Here is an 11,017-nt window from a genome sequence, read left to right on the forward strand (position 1 = left end):
TGAAACAAAGCAATACCAGCTCTTTCAATTTGTCTTTTAGTTTAGAATGTGGAATACTTGTATAAGGTGTAAAAAAAAATCAAATGTTGTAATACTATTACAAGATGAAAGAGAATTCTTTAGTATCAACATCTGATTCACGCAGTTTATGTATCCAATACAGTAATAGAAGATTTAGTTCATCATCTTTGGTTGAAATTCCAAAGGAACATAGAACAGACCTATGATTATCCAGGATTTCCTCTTTGGTAAGTTTCGTGACGGTATATGTTATAGCTTGTTGTTCGGTGTGAGCCAAGGCTCCGTGTTAAAGGCCGTGCATTGACCTATAATGGTTTACTTTCATAAATTGTTATTTGGATGGAGAGTTTTCTCATTAGCACTCATACCACATCTTCCTATATCTAATATCTAGCTACTTTAAACATGATGCTTCCAATAAACAGATTGAGTTGCTGATTTCGTTAAATATGTTAATTGGTTTAATTTTTCTAAGTATATAATTCTTTCCGTTGTGCACAGCGAATCCAGTAAGGATGAAAGTTTACGCTTTGAAGTTTCCATAAGATAACACATGCAATTATAAATACCATCTTATCTTTAAATCGTAAAAACCCGACGAGCTTCAATTATTTGTAAACTCATAAATAATATTTCTGTTTTATTAATACAATTTACACATCATAGTTACAGCCTTACATAAAGTTTAAATGTCTAAATACTGATTAAAGATGTACATAAAGGCAACAGTAGTATACCGCTGTTCGAAACGCATGAATGGATAGAAAATAACAAATCCAGTTTACAAACTTACAAACTTAAACTGAGGGAAACGCATTAAATATAAGAGAACAACGACATAACTTTAAAATGTAACACACAGAGAAACGAACTAAGCATTAGACACAATCCGATGAGAATAACAAAAATAACATCAAAACTAAATACATAAATTTGGGATAGAAAAATACCGTGACACTTCTTATAGTAATGTGAATTCACACTCACATACAAGGAAACACACAACACATCAGAAACACAACGTTAAAAGTAACTCACACAGAAACGAACTATAATATTACAATTGCAATATTTCTGACTTGATACAGGACATTTTTGAAAGAAAAAAAGGGTGGGTTGAACCTGGTTTTGTGGCATGCCAACATCCCTCTTTAATGGCAATATTAAATATATTAACATCAAAATGACAACATAACATTACAGGACTACAATACAAATAGATAGGAGAACATATTGGACAAAGAAACACACGAATAAAAGCTAACAAAAGGCACCAGATTTAAAATTAATACGCCATGCATAAAGTACAACTTCATCTGTTACTCAGAGCTGATTCATATATTACCATAAATTTGTAAATTGAGAACTTTCTGTTAATTCAAAATAGGAATTCATGGGGAGGACCAAACTGGACAGAATAGTCATCAAACTCACAGAGAGGTAAAAACAAATAACATACACAAAGGCAGTACTGAACACTAAAACAAACAAACGCATGCAGGTGAAACACGTGAAAACACACGTTAACTTTCCATTTCTAAGTAGCAACATTCCAGCAATACCTGCATACGGGGTATATATATCCTAGTTTATACGATTTTCCAGGGCTTGCATTTCCTATCATGATATTTTTGATAGAGGGTTGCTGCTCACAAGGAAGCTATTAAACCAAGAGTTTAAAATGGTGAAGTTGAAATCATCCCTTCGTTAATTTTACGGACGCCATCACGAGTTGGTTGACCGTTACGGAACAACCGTTTCACAAATGAAATCGGATATGTTCCTTACGTTGTAACTACAATCTTTTTCCCTTTCATGAATGTGACCTACCTAATTAGACTATTTACCGGATTTGATATCACATAGTCAACACGACGGGTGCCACGTGTGGAGCAGGAACTGTTTACCCTTCCGGAGCACCTGAGATCATCCCTAGTTTTTGGTGGGGTTTGTGTTGTTTATTCTTTGGTTTTCTATGTTGTGTCATGTGTACTATTGTTTGTCTGTTTGTCTTTTTCATTTTTAGCCATGACGTTGTCAGTATGGTTTAGATTTATGAGTTTGGCTGTCCCTTTGGTATCTTTCGTCCCTCTTTTAAAAGATATATATCTGAGAATTAACAAAATGATAGAGAAAGAAACAAACGACAGAACTTCATGAACTTAAATCGTTGATGTACAATCTAGCCACCGAGGTTACAAGTTTCAATGATAGAGTTTTTGAACGCATAGACGATCTAGAGAAAAAACTTTGCAACAAATATGGTTGAAAATAAAACAAAAATGATTGACAATTAAAGTAGCGAGGGAGTAAAAAAAGTGAATGACGCATTTAAAACAGAAGTGAATACTGTCAAAAAGAAAAATGACAGCATTGTAGATAAACTGAGTGTTTTCAAAATTTGAAAAGTGTTGTAACTGAGCAAGTGAAACGCAAGGAAAATGCAGAAGCTTAAAGTAACAATCAAACGCGAAACGACACAAACATTGTTAACAAGATGATAAGTGAAAGCGATGCAGAGAAAACAGGTATTATAAAAAAATCGAGTATACGCTATAATAAATGTTTGTGTGCGTATCCATGATGTGAGAGTTATTTCGGTAGAGAAGAAATAAAGTAAAGGAAGAAATCCTGATATGGTGGTAGCGAGAATAGAAACAACCGAACAGAAAAACAAAACAGTGAAAAACAAAACAAATCTCAGACAGACACGGGAATACAATAGAGTGTACATATAGGATGAACTGACGAGGGAGGCACAAGTAAATCAAACAAATGTAATGGCGATTCTCATGGGTATGGGACGAGACAAAGACTTTGTGTTTTTGAATGGGAAAATATACAAATGATGAAAACATCGACGTAATAAAACGGAACGTACACACAAACAATCAGAAAGAAATGATAGGGACGAACGTAGAACAGTACTTGGAAGGAATACTCGTGCTAGAGGTGGAGTAGGCACGCGTCGATATTAGGATTCAAGGCTTGGTGTCTTGAACGTTCGTGGATGGTCAAAACGCCAGAATGACAACGATAGTTTGAGAAAACTGATATTATTTAACTTTAACTTTGATTTTGATATTTCATGTCTGTGTGAAACATTTTTGAGGAGTTAAAAAAACCCTTGAAATTGAAGGGTCTAAATGTTTTTTTAGAAATATATATGTCGTTTGAGAATGAAAATCCGGCAAAAAACGATTTTAAAGCCCTTCCTAGATCAAGACACCCACTAGAACATCTGTCAAGGGAAATCAAGCATTATAAAGGTTGGTCAGAAGGAAACCTATTACAAACAATACAATCATAAACAGAGAGTGATGGCCATACATGAAACTTTAAATAAGAACTGTTCGAGATCGACTCTTCGCTATTGGTTATCGTGCGATACGACCATTTCGGGGACATTTGCTTACAAACAGACATACAGCGGCCTGTATCCAATGTATCCAATGTAGTGAAAAGCTTGCCACCAAAGGTGGAAATTAGCTTCGGTTTATCTTCCTTGGCCCGATCGTAGCCCGGATTTGAACCATATCGAGCAAATAAGGGACACTATTGGACGTAAAGTGCGCGAAAAGACATCCCAATTTTAAACATGTCATTAAATAAACAATGCCCTTCAGCAGGAATGGTTGCTGTTACCTCAGCAACAAAATACTCGACTGGTAGCAGGAATCAGAAGACGTTAAGAGGCGGTTGTCCGTTTGAATGAAGGCTACATCAAGTACTATTTTTTTGGCGTATAACGATCAACCATGATGTCAACAATCATCTTAAGATTAATTTTGAAATGTATGACATTGTAAAGTTCGACTACATTAAAGTTGTCAAATCCATTTTTTGGAACAAACATTATTTCATTTTGTTATAAAAATTGTTGTTAATAAATCTTTTTATTTTATACATTTTTTTATTCGTTTCAATGCCAATGTTAATAATAACTATGTTTTACAAATCATATTCAATCCAAAATAAATGGCTGATTTTTCAAGGTTTAAAAAACACGGTGTTGCAATACTTTTTTCTTGTGTATATTTGAAAGACAAGAATTCAAAAATTATCATACATCAAATACGCAATGACGGAATGCAAAGGTACAGACTCACGTTAAATAAATATAACAGAAAAACGACTAAACAGAATCAGAAACAGTAATACTAATAATCTACAATTGGTTTTTGAATTGTAGTCATACCGCAGGTTTATCCTTTTTGATTAAACGAAATGGATCAGGTTTTCAATTGGGTCGTTACGATGCCATGAACAAGAGGACAAAATAAGACTTTGTACAACCTTTATTAACAATGAATCTCCTGAATTAACACACCCATCAATTATTAAACTGTTAAAGTAAATTGGGTTAAAAGATTAACTGATGAAACTTGCGCTAACTAGAAAATCATACCTACTTTTTATTTTAGAGAGTTTGGGGAAAATAATTTAATATCTAAAATGAATCTTAATTCTCATAAGTCACTAGTTAACCTTAAAAACGTACCTACATTTTACTTTTTTTTTTATTTTGAAATGTTGGAATAAACATGGAGGAAGGAAGACAAAAGTACCTGATAATTATAGTGATATTAGAAAGCAAGTTATATGGGGAAACCAATATATAAAAACATGTGGCAAAAGTTTATATTATAGTCATTGGGTAAAGGAAAGCATATCTGTTGTTGATGGATGTAATTGATGATAAAAGAGAAATTTCTCATAAAATATAAGATAAACGTTAAAAGAAACAATATTGGATCGCTGAATTATGTTCTCCTCGAAAAGCTTTACCCAAAAAGTAATATATAAAAAAATACTAAAATCAACATAAGACAAGACATTGAAAAAACCCATTAGTGTGCATAAAAAAATTCTATGAGATAGAATTTTGAAATAAATTGTGAGAAGAAAGGTTTCATAATATGTTTTAAGACAATAAAAAGAAAACATGGTGTCACCGAACTTGTTTTCTTGTTACAAGTAAAAATAAAAAAAATCCCTATTAGCCCAGTATAAATATTGTATTGAAAGAGTTATCTCCCCTTAAATGGCTTATTAGAAAAAAATGATATTTGTTAAAATATTCTGTATAATACGATTAATAAACAGGTTTTCTTCAAATAGAAAAAACAGTTTATCTTTTGAATTGCAAATCTGTCTCTAAATTTGCAGATTTAGGCAAATAACTAGACCGATTTTGTACTGTGATTGTACAATCCAAGATGGCGGTATACCATCAATCTACCTTAATCATATTATAACAATTGTTTGCTTTGTGATTTATAAATGCTTTAATTTATCAGAAAAGAGAACCAAATAATATGAAAACAGTTAAAAGGTAAAGGCAAACATTGTAGAGCCTTGGGAAGTTGTGTCAAATACAACTTATAAAACCATACCTGGTTGCAGGAAAAACCTTTTTCGAACAATTCAACATTTTTGAATACAATACTCTAACATAAAAAAAGAAATTGTATATATTTTTTTATTTCTTTTTATACCTTTAGCAACGAAACGTCCATATGTTCGGCATCGATCATGGTTTTAAAACTTCTCATAGATTCAAGGCTTATAACTTTCGTCATCAGATCTGCATTTCGTCTGCATAATACTTATAAATATCAGTCGAATTGGTTTATGTACTGAAACGACTGACAATACAAATACCAACAAGAAAAGTATCAATTGTGTTAAATTGAATTTTAGGGGTGATAAAACATTCCTTTGTCAAATCGTCAAGTTTTTTGGGATCGTTTGCCAAATGTATTTGTTGAATTAAGTAAACACTCAAAGTTCAACAACTTTTAGAGACCAACACATTTTAAACTGTTTAGTCAAAATTCATGAAAACAAAAAGTACAGTTACAAAAATACGGAACAGCGAGGAAAATTCAAAACGAAGTCTGTAATCAATTGGCAACACCAAAAGCTCAAGCACTTCAAATGAATGGATATCAACTATCATATCCCTGGCTTGGTACAGACATTTTCTTATGTAGCAAATGGTTGAACACACATAGATCTATAGCTAGTCAAACCTCTCACTTTCATAACAGTTGCACAAAAGTTTAACATATTGTAAACGAAATGTCAACAAAACAGACAGACACAATGAGCAGAAATGTCAAAAACAGGGGAACAGCAGTCAACCATTGTGTTATAATATTAATTCCTATAAAAAAACAAATATGTAACAATTAAACACAAAAAGGCATATAGACAAAACACATTTATAAGCATGATTCAAAATGATTTCAATAATATGTCTTCGTTTTTAGCAAATATTAAGTTATGGAAAATTATATATTCAAACGTTGTATATACGTACAGAGATACCCTTCCCGTCTTCTACCATCTTAGTAATCCAGAGTGTCATTCAAGTGCATTTGTTGTTGATACATTGACATGTGCTGGATGAGAAGAACGTATTTCGCAATGCCTGTTTTCCAAATCAGGAAGCTGCTCCGTCCATTTCACACATTTGAAATGTTTTCCAGGTATGCATCTCTTATACATAATGATTGCCGAGATCAATATGTTATATGTAAACATGTTCAGATTAAATATACTCTTATAGGTCTGGACTATTTACTTGTTAACAGTCCTTAATCTGTTTATTATATATGCACATATTGTACTGTGGAAATGGACTTCAATGTTCTTTCTGTGATGGATTGAAATTTCTGATTACGGACGGCTCATATATCCAGGTCTTATTTAGACGTATAGCTTCCTAATATCATACATGTGTTTTTAAAATAAGAAACAAGTCTTCGGATACATTGAATACCCGTTGAATCATGTAATAGAAATAACCAATGAAAAAAGACAAAAGTGCTACAACAGAAGTTATATTTATAATAAAAGATAAATCAGTGAATATTTTATATATATTTAATATTGTTATTGGTTTAATATATAAATTCATTATTCCCAGAATGGCAACATAAAAGACATTGACGAAAGAACTGAAAATATGGATCATCCTATTTTGGACTGTGTAAGCGTCAGCAACTCAAAGACCCAAAGATAAAGTAAAAAAACTATCCACAGCCGTATGTTTGTATAGAATCCCGCCTCCGACTTGAATTTACAAAATCGATATTTTAGGCTTGCAAATGGCAGATTCTCGTGATTTCATAGAGGTATTGATTTCTCTGCATAATGGTTGAGATATAGATATATAACTACATTGACTGGTTTGTATTGAAAACGCATAAAGCAAAATTATTTGACTCGCGTACAGATTAAATTCCACACACTTTGCATGTTGATATTATTTAATTCAACATTCACAGTTTTAAAAACTTAGTATATATGTTTTCAGTGAATTCAAACACTGGTCTACTGAGGTAAAACAAACAAAATAAAAGCTGTGTGGTACTTCAATTATTAAAACTTGGGTATAATAACGAATGCGAATTAAAATTGCGAAAATTAATAAACCATATATTTAAACTTAAACTAAATTGTAAATTGCTATAAAGATGACTATTTGTCCTTTTTAAATGTAAATTTTCCAACTGTTAACAGCTTTATTAGTTACAAAGCAAATTTAAAGTATTGACAAAACACTATTTGAAAGTTTTTCATAACATGTTGTGGGTAAACACAATGGTTGAATATTAGCATCATAGTCTGTTATGGGACATTACACTATTTTCTCTGGAGTAAAACCAATGTTACATAAGGTACAGAACAAACTCACAAGACGATTCTAATGGAATTCATTTGTAGTGGTCAGGTAATTTTATCTTTAAGACTACATATCTTATACTTTCGGAAGCCTCTCTGTTATCTTACGACACGCGTTATACGAACATCAATATATATTTAGCACTACTCGATACTTGTGACATTCTCTATCAGAAATTGAATTGAGAATAAATTGAAAGAGTAACTTTAAATGTGGTTAAACGACAATTACCTGATTGCACCCGACTGAACTGTATTGCTTTGGCGGGTTCATGATTAGCAAGAACTTTGCAAAATATTTAGACACATCCTTTTTCGGTTATGTTTAAAATAATATCTCATATCGAATGTATTAACTTTCACTTGCCGATAAGACCGATACTGTGACTGTTAATTATGAAAATAGAAAATAGGGAGCTGGTGTAAATTTAACATCACTTGGAATAATACTTCCCGAGATGAGTAAAGCGATTGAGATTTTTAGTTACGAGCCTCAGTGCTATGGGTTTATCTACGACGACTTACTTTTGTTCCGACAGTTATACAACGAATGTGATACAAACAAGACGGTACATTATTATGTTAACATAAGATACCCATCATATATCATAGATGTTGTAAATGTTTTGCATATTATGCGATTATCAAAAGAATATAATTAGTTGATTTTGTTCATTTTCATTATTATAATTTATTGTCATAATTTTTTTTTTACAGCTACTATAAGTTTGTTTTTTTATATTAATTAGCTTTAATTGTGGAAAAAAGTTGGTGTATGCATAATCTACAAAGATATACTTAGTATTGGAACACAATATATGTTACGGATTTTTATTCGTATAGTTTGTCTTTAACTTTGGTCATCACTGTATAGTATCTCTAATTGTCAAAATCAAAGAATAAGTTTAACAATATGATGTGTCGTTGTTTTAAGTCACTAGTGATTCATATTTCCACATACAAGTTTTCAAACACTGTAACTATCGTCGCCATAATTTTCCGGCACATTTACCGTCTTTAAAATTATTTTGGATACTATAGTAAATAATAAACGGCTTTAAAAAAATATCATAACCGGTCCGATACCGCAAAGTAAGCTAGGACATGGCTAACAAAGGCTAGATGCTCCTGACTTTGGACAGGCGCAAAAATGTTTATGAAATAAACGCATAACAATACGCTCATTAAAATTCAGTTCAAGGGAAGTCCGAGTCTGATGTCAGAAGATGTAACCAAAGAAAATAAACAAAATGACAATAATACATAGATAACACCTACTAAACTCTAGCAGTTGACTGACATGCCAGCTCCAGACTTCAATTAAAATTATTAAAAGATTATGTCTTCATAATATGGATATCAGACAAAATTCTTCCCGTGAGGGGTTAAGTATCATAAAAAGTACAAAAAATACTGAACTCCGAGGAAAATTCAAAAAGGAAAGACCAAAATCAAAAGGCAAAATCAGAAGTCCAACAACATCAAACGAATGGATAACAACTGTCATATTCCTGACTTGGTTCAGGCATTTTCTAATGTAGAAAATGGTGGATTGAACCTGGTTTTATAGCTAGCTAAACCTCTCACTTGTACGACATTCGCATTAAATTCCATTACATTGTCAACGATGCATGAACAAAACAAGCATACTCAAAGAGTAAAAATGTCAAAAATAGGGTACAACGGTCAACATTATGTTATCATCTTAATCACTATAAAAACAACAAATGTAACGAAGAATCACAAAAAGGGATACATCAAATTTAACATACTCATTTTGCTTATCTTATACGACTTTATTTATCTATGTAAAGTCTACCCTTAAAGGATGGAAGGTTTTCAGTACTGGTGTAAAATTGCGCGTTTGAAATTCGCACAGGTAGACATAAAATAATTTAGTCGTTCAAAGTATGACGGCATACATAAATGCAGAGTCACGTTAAGAAGATATAACAAAAAAACAAACTTAACAGTAAAAGTAATAAAGATAAATAAAATAATTTTGTGGTTCAAAGTATGCAGGGATACATAAGTAACGTTCCACGTCAAATATATATCCTAAAAAACAGACTTAACAGAAAAAGTAGTATTATTGAATAAAGTAGTTTTGTCATTCCATGTATGTCAAGATCCATAAGTAAAAGTAATATTAATAAATGAAATAATTTTGTCGTTGAAAGTATGATGTTTTACATAAGCACAGAGTCACGTCAAATGAATATCCCAAAAAAACTGACTAAACAGTAAAAGTAATATTAATAAAGACCAAAAAAAAAGAGAAAACTATAACATGTTATTAAGATGATAACCAAAAACAAAACAAAAACAAAATCTATACTTCCAGACCATATCTTGTATTATTTGTGAAGTTGATACGGATTATTTATCAACAAGTTCTTGGTATCTTCCAATGACCTTTTTTTAGAAAAAGGACGAGACGTTTATTGACATACCCCTGTTTCATCAACTTTCTGCTCAGACACAGGTGACGTTTTACAAAGTCTGAATAGGAGCTGCAAGCTCTTGAATACTTTTATACCATCATAAAATATATGAGAAGAACATAACCCGTGTCATGCCAACAACTGATTTTTAAATTAATGTGTTTAGTTCCGATGCAAAGACCCAATACGCGAATCAATATTAAAGCCAAAATATGCAATCGTTAATGACCTGACAACAGTATCGTAACTATATCCCTTCTTGATAAGTCTATTTAAAGGTTTTGTTAGCTTCTGAGGTGAATACTGACATTTCCATAAAATATTGAGAATGAGAAATACCTGAACGTAAAAGAAGTCTGCATGTTGATCTATATTTACAAATGATGTCCTGATACCGATGATAAAACTTAGTAAATGGTTTGCCTAGTTTGCGAAAACCCTGGTGTAATAATTTTTCAGTAATACATACATTTCTATCGTTAAAATCTTAAACACGTTACATAAACGAGCGAATCGTACAAGTTGAAATATATAAACACCGTAAGATGGTGACAAGGGAACGTCACCATCTAATATGGATAATTAACGATAGGAAATAAGAAATCATCTCTTTTATCATAAATGTTAGTATATAGCTTATATTAATCATACAGATATCAAGATCGAGAAAAGGGCAGTGGTCATTGTTAGTAATAGCTTTATTTAAAGTAAGTTCGACAGGATAAATTTCTTTAGAATACATACTGTAGTCGTCATTATTGAGAGCCAAAATATCATCCAAATATCTAAAAGTATTATTAAATTTGTGTATTAGATGCTGTTTCGATGGGACTTTGCTGATTTTTGTCATAAATTGTAAC

Source organism: Mytilus trossulus, chromosome 6, assembly GCF_036588685.1.
Source record: "Mytilus trossulus isolate FHL-02 chromosome 6, PNRI_Mtr1.1.1.hap1, whole genome shotgun sequence".
In the NCBI taxonomy this organism is placed as follows: domain Eukaryota; kingdom Metazoa; phylum Mollusca; class Bivalvia; order Mytilida; family Mytilidae; genus Mytilus; species Mytilus trossulus.